Source organism: Dreissena polymorpha, chromosome 11 (assembly GCF_020536995.1).
Source record: "Dreissena polymorpha isolate Duluth1 chromosome 11, UMN_Dpol_1.0, whole genome shotgun sequence".
NCBI classification, from domain to species: domain Eukaryota; kingdom Metazoa; phylum Mollusca; class Bivalvia; order Myida; family Dreissenidae; genus Dreissena; species Dreissena polymorpha.
The window spans coordinates 43214949-43231658 of NC_068365.1; the positions used below are offsets into that span (position 1 = coordinate 43214949).

The 16710-nt window shown below is 35.6% G+C and overlaps 1 protein-coding gene across 2 annotated transcripts in view; it reads right to left on the bottom strand.

Annotated features, from left to right (window-relative positions):
* LOC127850016 (synaptotagmin-like protein 5) overlaps positions 1 to 16710 on the bottom strand; it is a 146243-nt gene that overhangs the window by 92822 nt on the left and 36711 nt on the right. The window contains exon 1 of one of the 2 annotated variants that reach the window (XM_052382747.1): positions 10450 to 10553. The exons of the other annotated variant lie outside the window; for it this stretch is intronic. The gene's annotated coding sequence lies outside the window, so the exon portion shown is untranslated. Of the gene's footprint in view, positions 1 to 10449; positions 10554 to 16710 lie in introns of those variants that run through there. 2 annotated transcript variants of the gene reach the window in all.

Sequence of the window (16710 nt, forward strand, 5' to 3'; positions counted from 1 at the left end):
TTCCTTGCTAATAATTTCACAGAAAAAACATGAAAAATGTCTATTTATTCATGTTGCAATATAGTTTATTAGAAATGGTATATATTTATGTTTGTTCTGTAATAAACGTATTTCATGTATTCATTAATTAACTGTACGTAATTATAAGATGAGGTACATGGGAAACAAATTAAGTTCTGTTCTGTTATATGTAATGTATGTTAGTTTACATTATAGATCGAGTCATAACAGTTGCACTGTAAAATTTCATTTTATAAATAATTACCTTTCAGTATCATCTGTCCTCGTAATACATTTTAATAAGCTAATGTTATCTTTTGCGACTTTCAAATTTTCCATCTCCATTTGCGCAAACATCCGTTAACATGACGGCATTTTCAGTCTTAAACAAATATAAGCAAAACGCCTTTACAATTAAATGATTAATTTTTCAATTTAAACATGAGTCTTTGTATATTTATTTATTCCAAATAAATTTGTTCAGCAATTTTTTACAAACGTATAACTTTGAATAAAGCTCGAAGATAATCTAGCATATATATTAATGCATACTTTCGGTGCATTGCGATCAGAAATAATCTAATATGGATATTTTACAAAAGGGTCGGTATATTGCAGCCCCATAGAAGTTGGCAGGTGAGTTACATTTTGACATGCATTCTAAAACAGGAACCCCTTCTTTTCACACCTTTCATGTTTCCAGCTAGAATGCCCATATCTTTTATAAACAAGAGATGTGTTTGTCAGAAACACAAATCCCCCTACTGTTCCGTCTTGATTTATTAAAAAAAAAAATAATTTGGCAGGTACATATAATTTTTACAAGGAAAGTAATATTTGTTAAAGGGATAAAATGAAAAATATTACTTCCCTTGTAAAAATGAGCTGAACCTGCTAAATGATAAATAGAAATTATCTCCCTTTAAAGCTTGTTACTTCCATTGGATTTGTTTTTTTGACCTCTGACCATAAAGAATGATTTTGACCTTGACCTTTCACCACTCAAAATGTGCAGCTCCATGAGATACACAAGCATGTCAAATAACAAGTTGCTATCTTCAATATTGCAAAAGTTATGGCCAATGTTAAAGTTTTTTGACGGACGGACAGACGAATGGATGGACAGTTAAAATGCTATATGCCACCCTTCCAGGGGCATAAAAAAAGGTTTCGCTATTTGAAGCCCAATATGTGTTGGCAGATAAGTCACATATTGACACGCATCTAATGCACTGCCACATTTTTTTCAGCTAGAGGGTCGGCATATTTGGTTTATCTACTTGCGTGAAGTTTTGTAATTTAATTGGCATATGTTAACACATGATTAATATTAATTTATGTTATAACACTGAATATAAGATAAAACACTCAAAATTAATGTTTTTGTCAGATGTACATGAATGCATAGTTATGGGTATTAAAAAGTGATTCCCAAGGGAACGCAGAAATTTGTGTTTGATCTTCATTCAAGAAAATATTTCTAATGCGATGCGATTGTCAACTACTTCATTTTAATGCAGCTTGTTTTAAACCCCCTCGGCTATACTTTTGAGCAATCATGAAAACACATCTATACATCTGTAAGAGTTTTAAGCTACTCCATTAAAATACTTGATAAGATGTGTACATCTCTAAAAAAAATCATGCAGTTGGTTCGTCATGAACAATGGTGGATGCTGTTTTTGCTGACAAGTTAGGTCATAAGGCAATTTAGAAAAGTACAATAATACTAACAAAACAATACAATTCTTAGAAACACCTGATGGCAATATTATATATGAACAATCAAAAAATCTAAAAGAAGCAGAATTATTTTATAAGAACTTATACACTGATGCAACAGAAATAAAAGATATTGACATCGAAAGCTTTTTAGAGAATGCTAATACTAATACGTTAAGTCCTGAACAATCTTTATCTTTGGAAGGTCTTCTATTATTTCCAGAGGTTTCTAACACATTAAAAAATATGAAAAATGACAAAAGTCCCGGTTCTGATGGATTTACTTTTTTTTTTTTTTAAGTTTTTTGGGGGAAACTGGGTCATTTTGTAGTAAGAGCCTTGAACTTTTCATTACCAAAAGGAGAACTGTCTATTACACAAAAGCAAGGAATTATCATGTGTATTCCGAAAGATTTAAAACAGACCAAAACAGTTTTTAAACAATTGGAGACCAATCACTTTGTTAAATATTGTTTATAAATTAGCCTCTGGTACTATTGCTACAAGACTAAAGACAGTTTTAGATCATCTGATAAACAAAGATCAAACAGGGTTTGTTTTGGGTAGATTTATAGGAGAAAACATTCGTCTCGTATATGATATTATGAATTTTACTGAAAAACATAATATACCTGGACTATTTATGATGATAGACTTTGAAAAAGCATTTGACTCTCTATCTTTTGATTTTATTTATAAAACTTTTTTAAAGTTTGGTCCCAGTTTCATTAAATGGATATCACTTTTTTATCATAATACTTCTACTGCTGTGCAGTTGAATGGTTTTATTTCCGAATTCTTTAACATAGGTCGTGGCTGTAGACAGGGGGATCTTATAAGTCCATAATTATTTATTTTATGTGCTGAAATTTTATCAATTAAAATAAGAAATAACAGGAATATCAAAGGTATCTGTATCAATGGCATAGAATATAAAATTTCACAATTCGCAGATGATACAACACTACTGCTAGATGGAAGTGAGGACACAGTTAATAAAACCCTCGATATCCTTTATCATTTTCTCAATTTTCAGGTTTAAAAATTAATTTCGAGAAAACCCATGTCATTTGGATAGGTTCCTTAAAATATAGCACCCGTTCGATAAAAACGAAATGGAATTGGATTGGGGAAACAATAATTTTTAACTACTGGGCATACAGTTTTATATTTATAAAGCTGTTAACCATAGAGGCACATGGTGGTTTTTGCCTTTGAAAAGGGCAGAGTGGCGCTCTGCAACGGCAGCATGGCACAGCGCCATGCAAAAAGGGCCTGGGAAAAACAATATATATATATATATATATATATGCATACTATATAACAAGTTTTTGGAAACTACTGATAATTGTAGTAGGATGCCCAATGTTATCTTGTTTGTTGGTCATATTATGAGTCCTGTCATTTTTTTTTTAATTGTGCTCTCAACTCGCCTTAAGCATTATCACTGTGTTAATACTGCAATCAATGTCATGGTGTCAACGCTACATTTTTGGAGAGTATTTTGCGACCTTCAAGTTTGCACTGTTACAGCACAACAAACCAGAACTCAACAACGCGGTACCGGCTAATCATAGAAGACACTTTTCACCTACACTGGTTTTTAATTTAGAAGCTACCTCTTTTAAAAGAAAAGTTCAATACAAACGGAAAGTGTTGTCCCTGATTAACCCATACTAACTCACAGGATAATCTGGGATTACATTTTACGCCTCAAGTCCAGATTTCCCAGAATGCAGCTCAATTATTCTAAATGGTCTATCAAGCAAAATTGATGCAATTATTTCAGAGCAATTCGTAGAAACAATTGCCTACACAGTCTATTAGCATTTATTAATGACATGCCTCTTAATATAAAATACTAAGTTAGTGTTTTCTAAAAATGTATTTTTTTATCCTCTTTGTATTTCTGTAGACATCAGTTTGCATTATTTCTGCTTAAGAAATGTTCCTGATTAAAACCCAAAATAACAGTTTTGATTTTTTTAAATCAGAAAAGTGACTTTATCTTTAATTCAGAAGTCTTCTATCAAATGCACTTTCACACAGTAGAGTTTCTATATACTGCTTTGAGCAATATCTTGTATGTTAAATTACATGCATAACTATGTTGCTTTTATAAAATACCTAAACTGAAAACTGATATGCTACAAATAAATTGTCTGTAGTGTATTATAACATGCAAAAACCTACAAAAGTACTCAGTATGCATATCCAGTGGTAGCCTTTGCAAAGCTGTACAATGCAAGTATGACACATTTTCGACACATGCCCTGTTGTGCAAAAATTGGTATTACCGTTATATTATATGCTGCCAGTGTAGCCAGTCCCATATAACCACTTTAGGCAGAGTAGGCAACTGCCTATGGGCCCGCAGACTTTTAGGGGCCGATTAGACAATGTCGAAAGAATTTTTACAGACCAAACAGTCAATACCTATCGAAGATCGTAATTAAAGATTTGTGTTATATTTTTCTTAAGAAATGGTTAAATATGTAAATATAGAGACTACAGTGACTGTTTTCATTAATTCTTAATTTAGTAATTATAATGTTGTATTGGCATTTTGGTAATATAATGACATTTTGTAACTATACAAGGCTATTGTCACATGTGTTGTCTTGCCGGCCTTGGCTCTGGTAGGCGAATTTAAAAGAAAGAAATCGACTCGGCAATGGCGTTCTAGTATGCACTAAGCCAACTAGGGGTCAGGAGTGTGGGCCCCAAAAGTTTCACTGCCTATGGGCCTCTGCCATGCTAATCTGTCACTGTGTGTAGCCCCAGAAAAGCCTGAGCATACATGAAGTATGGTCTAAAGCGACCATGTCCACTATAATGGCATGCAAGGTTCATAGGCGTCAGATCTGTAGCTGCAAGCGCCACTGCTGCTGACCAAATACCTTTTAACTAAGCATTTTACAGATAATGTTTCTGCAATAATTTGAATAAATACACAAGACTTTAATTAATGTCATCACAAAACTTTGATATTATCAGGGGTGTCAATGGTCAGAAATTTAATATCCAGAAAAATAGGTCAGGGGTCTGGGAATGCAGGTCCCCAACGGAGATAAAGGGCATTGCCCCCCCCCCCACTGATTGTACTATTTTAATGTCTTTCTAGTTGCAATTTCTGGTGAAAACTATGCGTACTATTATAAATAAGACTGTTCGTATCACCACATATGTATTCATCATTCTATGTTTGTTTACTTAGGACGTCAAACATAAATTAAATTGGCAAACAAGTAGGTAACCATTTTCGAACTCATCAAAGATATCATTGAGACCAATCTTCTGACCAAATTGCATAAAGATTGGACTATTAATAAATCCCCCAGAGTTAACAAGGCAAATGTTGACATCGCACAACAGACGACGGACAAAAGGCGATCACAAAAGCTCAACATGAGCACGTTGTGCTCAGGTGAGCTAAAAATGTAGTATCTGACATCGACAATCAGAAAAAATGTATGCGTTTTGCACATGAAATAAAATGTGCATATCGTTTATATGCTAAAAAATGAAAGCCATTTACATACATGTAGCAAAAAATAAATAAATATTTCATTTGATGAACATATTGCTTTACAATATGCTACTGAACTGCTTTACTTTGCTAATCGATCGCTTAGAATATTTCATGACAGCGGACATGTTAACGTTTTGTTGACTGGTAAGATTTTCGGAAAGTAGCGACTTTTCTTCAGTCACCGTTCATGTCATCTGCTAGCCAATCAGAAATAAATTAATAAAATACCGGGCAAAACCATTTTTCTAAGTTGAGTCACCGTGACCTTGACACCCATTGTGTGAATACGTTTTTTGGCACTGTGACCTTGACCTTTGACCTAGTGACCTGATAATCAATAGGGGTCATCTGTGAGTCATGATAAATATACCTATGAAGTTTCATGAACCTAGGCAAAAGAATTCTTGAGTTATCATCCAGAAACCATTTTACTATTTCAGGTCACCGTGACCTTTGACCTAGTGACCTGAAAATCAATAGGGGTCATCTGCGAGTCATGATCATTGTACTTATGAAGTTTCATGATTCTAGGCATCAGCGTTCTTGAGTTATCATCCAGAAACCATTTTACTATTTCAGGTCACAGTGACCTTGACCTTTGACCTTGTGACCTGAAAATCAATAGGGGTCATCTTTGAGTCATGATCAATGTACCTATGAAGTTTCATGATCCTAGGCATAAGCGTTCTTGAGTTATCATCCAGAAACCATTTTTCTATTTTGGGTCACCGTGACCATGACCTTTGACCTAGTGACCTGAAAATCAATAGGGGTCATTTGCGAGTCATGATCAATGTTCCTATGAAGTTTCATGATCCTAGGCATAAGCGTTCTTGAGTTATAATCCGAAAACCATTTTAATATTTCGGGTCATCGTGACCTTGACCTTTGACCTAGTGACCTGAAAATCAATAGGGGTTATCTGCGAGTCATGATTAATGTATCTATAAAGTATCATGATCCTAGGCATAAGCGTTCTTGAGTTATCATCCGGAAACCATTTTACTGCTTTGGGTCACTGTGACCTTGACCTTTGACCTAGTGACCTGAAAATCGATAGGGGTCATCTGCCAGTCATGATCAATGTATCTATGAAGTTTCATGATCCTAGGCATAAGCGTTCTTGAGTTATCATCCGAAAACCATTTTACTATTTAGGGTCATCTTGACCTGACCTTTGACCTAGTGACCTGAAAATCAATAGGGGTAACCTGCGAGTCATGATCAATGTACCTATGAAGTTTCATGATCCTTGGCATAAGCGCTCTTGAGTTATCATCCGGAAACTATCTGGTGGATGGACGGACCGACATGTGCAAAACAATATAACCCCTCTTCTTTAAAAGGGGGGGGGAGCATAATGAGAAAACTGCCCCCCTCCCAGCAGCCATGTTATTCAACTGACTGGAACCATTTTTGAAATTAACTGTCATATCAAGGAAAAAAATGTTCTGAGCAAATTTCATGAAAATTGGGCAAAAAATGTGACTTACTGTGTTCACATGTTTTCACTATATACATATAGAGAAAAATGCCCTGCCCAGTGGCGCCAAGTTTTTTCACCAATCTCGACCATTTTCGAACTCATCCTAGACATCAATTGAACCAATGTTTTGACCAACTTTCATGATGTTTACAAGGTTTCTCTATAGCCAAATAAGGAAAACTGCCCCACCCACTGGCGGCCATGTTTTTCAACGGATCGGAACCACTTTTGAGCTCAACCAAGATATCATTAAGACAAAACTTTTTGACAAAGTTACATGAAGATTGGGCATGAAATGTGACTTCTACAGTGCTTACAAGGTTTTTTTCTTTTTTTGACCTAGTGACCTAGTTTTTGACCCGGCACAACCCAGTTTCGAAATTGGCCGAGATTTCATTGGGACAAAGCTTCTGACCAAGTTTCATGAAGATGGGACAAGAAATGTGGCCTATAGAGTGTTTACGCGCAAATGTTTTCGGACGGACGGACATACGACGGACAAAGACCGGTCACAAAAGCTCACCTGAGCAATCAGGTGAGCTAAAAAAACAACCATCAACATAAAATCTACAACAATGGAATGAACGCCTAAATGGAACGTTCAATGGAGTATTGGAGGTCTTAACTGGTTAGTGGGCAAACTTAACATAACGCTTAGCCTAGAATTAATCAGAAACCAAACAGGCCAAAAACTTTGTTAGTCAAATCAAGACTGGTGGCTTGATCACACATAATCACTTAAGCTATTGTGTGTACTAAGAAGTTAATAAGGTCCTTCTATGCATGGGGCTGCATTATGTAAGCCGTGTAATTATACTCAATCTTTGAAGACTTTCTGAGATCTCTTGCAGTTAGGGGAAAGGCAGTGGCTTAACATCCCTACAAAGTACAGTAGTAGGAATTGAATGCTGTTTGCCTAAGTGAGATGGTGTACCAACCGCACACAAGTAGGGATTGAATGCAGGTAATTGCTTAAGTGATAAGAGGGTGTACCAACCACTGAGCACTTCTGTAATGTTTTTAACCAGTTCATATGCTCAATATAATATTGAACCTGTTGTAGTAAAGAAACAAGTCTTTTCAAACTTTCAATACATGTGTATTTTATAACAGCCCTTATTTCAATTACTGATCTAATAGTTTAGCTGTGGATCAGCAGCATCAAATTCATACTAATTTTTGGGGTGATTACCTTCTGCAATTCGCCCCGCAGATAACATAATATACATATGCTGACGAAAGAAGTCCGTTACTGCAACCAACCACTTTGCATCTCCAGATTCTGCATTCGCAAACAAAATAGCCCCGATCACATGGTATAAGTATTAATGCGCCACACTGTGACAAAGTACATCGGTATTTTCCGTTGCAAAAATTGACCAATCAGAAGATGTCAAAGCTATTGAATTTTTTTTTTTTTTTAATAATACATTTTGCGGAGATAAATATGTCCGCCCGGCCAGCTCAGTCAGCAGAGTGAGATACTGTTAAACACCGGGTCATGGGTTCAAGTACCAAGTAGGATGATACTTTTTTTCCCTTTTATTCAATGGATTTACTTTATTCTTGGACAGAACACCCCTTTGGACAAGACCTTTCTGTTGACGTTTTTAGCTTGACCTCTGGTTGACATTGACCTTTAGTATCCAATTGCTGCAATTGCTCACAAACTAATATATGCCGTATCTTACTTGATACTGAATAGATTAACTTTATACTTTGACACACACTGATGCCCGTGTACTTAGGCAAGAACGATCCAGAAACCTTAATGTACTAGTTAGGAATTACTGCAATTCTTGTCTTTATCAAATTTATGTCTAGTTTGGAAATGGGTTGACTCTGTTACCTTAAATCCCTGCCTGACATTGACCTTTAGTATTAAATTGCTCAAAAACTAACATTTGCCGTATCTTACTTGATACTGAATGGATTTACTTTATACTATGAAACACACAGAGGCCCGTGTACTTAGGCAAGAACGATCCATTAACCCTACTGTACTATTTAGAAATTACTGCAATGCTTGTCTTTAATCTATATCAAGTTTGGAACTGGGTAAGTGTATTATATCTTCGCAGTTTAGCTATCAATTGGCAAATACGAGAATGGCTTGTTTTAAAGCAGCATTTACATTTAACCCCAATAGCTAAATCATATAATGTTGACAGCCTGTCACCCTTTCTTACTTCCATCTGATTTCTTCAAAAAAGGTGATTGGTTGGCATCACGGTGTATAGTGTTTTAACAACCACAAAATTTAAGCAAAATCGCCCCACTAGTACTTTGAGTACATTGATTTTTATACTTTGAGTACATTGATCCGCCATTAGCTGCCGGTAGCAGTCTCCACAGCCAAGTCCCTAGACAGGCTTGGTCACCCTGCATTAGACCACAAGCACAGTTTTTATTTTGTTTTAACCTTCACTTTGTTGTTATTACCTCACAATGACCTTGTACAGTCACAGTGCTTCGATGCTCCAGAGGAGCCCTGTATTTTTTTTGACAAAGGAGAAGGTCCAAACTTGTTTTTCTAAGTTATGAACAGTAAAACTATCAATGCAAACCGTGCTTTTTCCACGCTTGAAAGTATTGCTCCTAACTTGAGCACTGCAATATGTGTAAGGAAGAAAAACTTTCCATAATCGATTTGATTTTAGGTTGTTAGGCTGGTGTGACAGTATCCCTTACTCTCATAGTATCGGTCCTTCTCATAGGATCATGCCTTTAACAAAAAACCTTCAAGAAGTACTTGAAAGTTATTTATTTTTCAATGTTTAGAAGTTGTAAATTATTTGATGGTTATCCATGACAATTACGAAAATCATTCTCATTATTAACCTTGTCCGTTGGAAAGCAGGTCATGTTTATTCCAGGGTGATGCTATATGTAACACACAACTATGTTAGTTTGTTTATGGATTAATAGTACATTTATCAAATGTGTTATATGCCCCTTATCATTTAATAATACATGTGTATGTAAAAATATTTTAAGAAACACATGAGCAAGAGTTTTGGTTTTCCATTAAGTTACTTTTTTAGAACAAGCACATACGCATAGTAACAAATCTTAGCAACCAATCTGAAGGGCTGATACTATGAAAGGGCCGGTACATGAAACATATGACTACAGGGAGCAAAGTATATCCAGTATTTTGTCAAAACATTGACTATCAAAATGCAGTTTTCGTCATTATGTCCAAGGATACACATTTAACAATAGATTGACATATAACACATGCTTGATTTTGTATTTGTTCACTTCTAAAATTCGTATGTATTCATTGAGGGCTAATACCACGGATATACATGCTGTAATTAAAATTCTTCATGTCGTGTTTTTGTCAAAATTTATCAATTTCTTACCAACGTCTCGATTAAAATAAAAATAAAGACAGAACAAACCAGAGATTGCCAAGCAAAATTGTCCCCTGCCATTGAAACTCCACAGTAAAAGTTTTCTTTAAATATATATTTGTTGCCATAGCAACCAGAATTCTTGACGTAGGAACAAAATGAAATGACGCGCATAATCTCCATATTGCCATCTATATCTCATGTTTCAAGTTTCATTAAAAAATATGAAGAACTTTAAAAGTTATCGCAGGATCCCGAAAAGTGTGACGGACAGACAGACTGACTGACAGACGGAGCGCACACCATAAGTCCCCTCCGGTTTCACCGGTAGGAGACAAAAACATACGCACCGTAAAAAAAGATCTATAAATTCACTGTTCTTGATAGATCTTTGGTAAAAATAATACTACATTTTCGATCAACTTCTGTGCACGAGCGATTTGTTGGAAAATCGGGGGAGGTATAAAACCCGGAACTATCCGGAAATCTTTATGGTAAAACCCGGATCCGATATAAATGGTTATAACTTCATTATTATTCGTCCGATATTAATTATAATGGTACCGTTGTAAAGAAGATCCTCTACAGATTCTAACCATATCAAAATATTTTATGGCAGGGTCGTAGTCGGCCTGTAAATCGCGGACAAAGTCGGCCTGTTTTAACGTTTTTTTTTACACACGCAAATGCCGAAAAGAAAACCCGGATCCGATATAAATGGTTATAACTTCATTATTATTCGTCCGATATTAATTATAATGGTACCGTTGTAAAGAAGATCCTCTACAGATTCTAACCATATCAAAATATTTTATGGCAGGGTCGTAGTCGGCCTGTAAATCGCGGACAAAGTCGGCCTGTTTTAACGTTTTTTTTTACACACGCAAATGCCGAAAAGAAAACCCGGATCCGATATAAATGGTTATAACTTCATTATTATTCGTCCGATATTAATTATAATGGTACCGTTGTAAAGAAGATCCTCTACAGATTCTAACCATATCAAAATATTTTATGGCAGGGTCGTAGTCGGCCTGTAAATCGCGGACAAAGTCGGCCTGTTTTAACGTTTTTTTTTACACACGCAAATGCCGAAAAGAAAACCCGGAACCGATATAAATGGTTATAACTTCATTATTATTCGTCCGATATTAATTATAATGGTACCGTTGTAAAGAAGATCCTCTACAAATTCTAACCATATCAAAATATTTTATGGCAGGGTCGTAGTCGGCCTGTAAATCGCGGACAAAGTCGGCCTGTTTTAACGTTTTTTTTTACACACGCAAATGCCGAGAAGAAAACCCGGAACCGATATAAATGGTTATGACTTCATTATTATTCGTCCGATATTAATTATAATGGTACCGTTGTAAAGAAGATCCTCTACAGATTCTAACCATATCAAAATATTGTATGGCAGGGTCGTAGTCGGCCTGTAAATCGCGGACAAAGTCGGCCTGTTTTAACGGTTTTTTTTACACACGCAAATGCCGAGAAGAAAACCCGGAACCGATATAAATGGTTATAAATGCATTATTATTCGTCCGATATTAATTATAATGGTACCGTTGTAAAGAAGATCCTCTACAGATTCTAACCATATCAAAATATTGTATGGCAGGGTCGTAGTCGGCCTGTAAATCGCGGACAAAGTCGGCCTGTTTTAACGTTTTTTTTTACACACGCAAATGCCGAGAAGAAAACCCGGAACCGATATAAATGGTTATAACTTCATTATTATTCGTCCGATATTAATTATAATGGTACCGTTGTAAAGAAGATCCTCTACAGATTCTAACCATATCAAAATATTTTATGGCAGGGTCGTAGTCGGCCTGTAAATCGCGGACAAAGTCGGCCTGTTTTAACGGTTTTTTTACACACGCAAATGCCGTAAAGAAAACCCGGAACCGATATAAATGGTTATAAATGCATTATTATTCGTCCGATATTAATTATAATGGTACCGTTGTAAAAAAGATCCTCTACAGATTCTAACCATATCAAAATATTTTATGGCAGGGTCGTAGTCGGCCTGTAAATCGCGGACAAAGTCGGCCTGTTTTAACGTTTTTTTTTACACACGCTAATGCCGTAAAGAAAACCAGGAACCGATATAAATGGTTATAAATGCATTATTATTCGTCCGATATTAATTGTAATGGTACCGTTGTAAAGAAGATCCTCTACAGATTCTAACCATATCAAAATATTGTATGGCAGGGTCGTAGTCGGCCTGTAAATCGCGGACAAAGTCGGCCTGTTTTAACGGTTTTTTTTACACACGCAAATCTAGATGACAATATACAATATACGCACCGTGAAGAAACTAACTCACAACTTATATACAGAAAATATTTGAATTAAATCATTAAAGGCACTTCTAGCAGAAGAACCTGGAGTTCGTAAAGACTTTTATTAAAAAGTAAGGAAATGAACTTTCAATTATTACTTTAATCAGCAATTCAACAACAAACGGGCCATATTAAAGGGTTTCATGTGACCTAATGAACTGAACTGTTAGCCCAAAAACCCCGCCCAAAACAGATTGTCATCCTATTCGTTGCCATCCTTGCAACCACAATTTACCTACGAAGGTCAGATCGGGATTCGAACCCGAAACCACCCATTAGCCATCTAAATAAGATATGATTCCGGCCTGGGTTGCTCTACCAATTAAGCTATTCTGACCTTTTGAAAAATATATGGGTAAACTGCAATGCTGTTGAATAGCATGATTAACTTGCTTAGAAAAACGTTTCCAAAGAATTACATGTACATTTCATTGAAATTGTTTTATGATTTAGAACGATATATTTGCAGTTTAAAAGGTCACACGAGGCAATGTTTGAAAAGCCCACAAAAGCTTCCGTTTGTAAAATGGTGATAATTTGCCGACCGTGTAGTTCATATAAACCCTTATTTTGCACAAATCGGGAAGAAACATTTATGGATCGAAAACCAACTGCAGATAAGAGCAACATAACAGTCCTTGTAACTAAGTAACTTTTTTGTTTTAAAATCGCACAAAAGCTGCTGTTTGTAAAATAGATAAAATCACCTTATGTCTGCACTCATCTGAAGTATATATGGTTCGAATACCATCTGCGGATAAGAGCAACTAAACAGTCCGGGGCAATTGCACTTTACCGGTACGCACTATAACCCAAGCCCTTATAATTAGTGTTAAGTTGCGCAAATTTCGGAATCCATGATGGCAGCGTACCGGTAAAGTGCAATATAGCCAACATAAATAAGGAGTTAAAGCGGGACTGCACGATTTGTGTCAAATATGTTAATCAGCAATTAAACAACAAACAGGCCATATTAAACGGTTTCATGTGACTAGACGAACTGATGAACTGAACGGTTAGCCCAAAACCCCGCCGAAAACAAATTGTCACACTATCCGTTTCCAGCCTTGCAACCACAAGTTTACCTACGAAGTTCAGATCGGGATTCGAACCCGAACCCACCCATGAGCCATCTAATGATACCGGCCTGGGTTGCTCTACCAATTAAGCTATCTGACCTTTTGAAAAATATGTAGGTAAACTGCAATTCTGTATTATAGCATGAATGACTTGCTCAGCAAAAGTTTACAGTTATTCGCACATCCCTGCTCATAGCAAAACACAATTGACTAACATAAAATCTTTTTCCGTAAATTTATAAATCTTTAATCGAAACATCTTCATTCATTTTCATAAGATAATGTTTTATTAATTTTGCATTGCCTTGTAGCTTTACATTTAAATTAGGAGATTTGTGACGTATATCGTGTGTGGTCATTTCAGTGACGAAAAAAACTAGTTTAACCTCAAAATATTTAACATACAGTCCACACAGGCTAAACAGGGTCGACACTCTTCGCTGTTATGACATTTTTCGTTTAAATGAAGTCTCTTCTTAGCAAAGATACCATTAAGGCGGAAAGTGTCGTCCCTCATAAGCCTGTGCGAACTGCACAGGCTAATCTGGGACGACACTGTACGCACATGCATTATGCCCAGTTTTCTCAGAATACGACACATAGTTTAAACGCATTTTCGATAGAATTAGCGACGACATATGAACGTGGTTTGTTTTTAACAGTTAATTATTTATTCAAAGCATCATCAAATGCAAAACGTATTTAGGATTGTTTGTTTGTCATGCATTATTGTAAACTTCGATAAGATTAAAAAAAGAGCAGACATGTGTATGTGGTTAAAAAAATGTAAGATAAATTGAAAGAGAGCATAATGTGGATGTGCATTTCGTTTGACTCTCTGGATTTTAATGACAAGTCGGACGTGGCATTTTAGTTAACAGTAAAATATTTGTTAAAAATTCGAACGAGCCCAAAACGCATTTTGGATCTTGTGTTTGTCATGCATACTAGAAAACTTCCATAGGCATAAAATAACTCGCTTCTACGTGATCGCGGGTTTGTAAAAAAATGGTCAGAATGGTTAGCGTTCGAAACAAACGTTATCAATAATGGTGTGGTTTAAATTAAATTGCGAAAAAGTGACTGAAGTACAAAAATGGTTGTGCATATCATTGTAAATATACCTTTAGACTTTTTTTCGTTGTATATTCGGAGTCCAATGCAATCAATGACGATTTGTCCAGTATACTTATTGAATTATCTGTCTATTTGTAAATCCAGTATGAAATTTATCAAACCCATTTTGATACTTAAAATACTTTCAAATATATATGCATTTAAATACAAGCAAAGTTCGGATTTCAATACACATATCTATACTTAGATTCTCAAAACCATACCCATATCAGTAATTTTAGTCGAAAAACTCACCCCGTATTTTCGGCACATCCCTATATACCCGTATATAGGAAGTTATCCCCCCCCCCTTTTTCCGGGGCTGGATGTCGAAGGCATAAATTGCATTTTATTGGACGAGATAGATTAATTTGTTATAATGGAAATGACACCATAAAAGTAACTGTACTGGAGGATATCATTACATTATATCTAAATAGATATCATATTTATAAACATTAAGATATAATTGTTGTACCATAATCACATACCTTTATCTCAGTGCTTGTTCATCTCAAATTACCATGTGCAGTATGGACACAACCATTTTTCATCTTGGTTTGTCATTGTGTACCCAACACATCTTTTGTGAAACCATCTATTCATTTTGCATCTTTTATTGTCACATTCCACCATATCGCCAACTATATCAGGCAACTTACAAGCGCAAAAAATCTTAATAGAACAACTTTTTGCTACTTTACACGGCATTTTTGGCATTTTTTCTATTTTTGGAAATGTTGTAAACTGTTGTTTAGTAATACATTCTAATAAATGTGCTCTCATTCTTGGTATATCATATCTGATAATTGAAAAATCTACATCATAATTGTTGTGTAACACCTCAGTAAGATTGGCAATAGCAAAAACACCACAATCTGTGTAATTAGGTTGACGTTGTACGTCGGGTATTTGTACTTGTACACTGCGCTCTCCATTTTCATAGATTTGAGCGATTTGAATTGAAATACTACTGTTTAGAGTTCTTGGAGATTTTAAACTGTCCACCACAATAACATGTCGATCTTTCTGTGATTGGTATGATAATACCCAGTGATTACTGGCGTTGTAATGTATTTGGGCGGACGGGGGATTTTGTTTCGTTAAACGTTTATTTATATCCCAGGTACCTAAATCATGATTAAAGTACGGAGCAAGAAGTGTGTTCTGCATCCCACTGTCAAGCGCGAATTGTTCTTTTAGCATTTGCTGACATTTGTTTATTATTGGGTCGTTCAGCCACCCGGATGGATTTTTAACTAGCTCTAAATCTATTGTAGATATATTTGCAATTTCTACATTATCGTCTTCCGCGTCATCAATGATCATTTGATTAAAACACGTCTGTTCACTGGTAAATGAATCATCGCTGCTTATATTTAAATGGTTTTCTTCTTCGAGAACGTCTTCTGCAATTGAACTTAAATTGTTGTCAAACTTTATTTGTTTACAAGAAGTGAATGAATTGTTGGTGTTCCGGCTTCTTTTTTTAGACGTTGGTGTTTTTGGGGTTGATGCTATTAAATTGGCGAGCTTTTGTTTCAGCGATGTGTCGCATGATTTTCCAGTTGGTGTCATGAGTATTGAATCGGGTGCTGGGTTAATTTCGAAGTCGGCTTTTTTCGGTTTCTTTTGTCCCGTTTTTTTGGCAACACGCGGTTTGCTATTTTTTCGAAGAAGCGTGAGATTTTTAACCGTGCGTTTATCACAGATTCCATCAATATTCAGAGTCATTTTAACCGCTAGTAGGTGATAACAAAGTCCAGTTGACGGACAACTACATGTTTCTTTTGGCATGATTGTCACCAAACGTTTGGAGCCATGTATTCCCTCAACAATAAAGGTTTTCATGGATGGGATTAATTTTATTTTATCATTATTTATAATAAATTCCGCCAAAGCTTTTTGGGACATATTCTTTTCAATACCCTTCCTTTCCCCTAATTCCTTATCGTCAATACAAGTAATGTTTTTATCTTTAAATATTTCCAAATTATTTTTTTCTCCGTCGATGACATTTTCTCTTGTTATTAAATTGGTTTCAATCGGTTTATCAGTA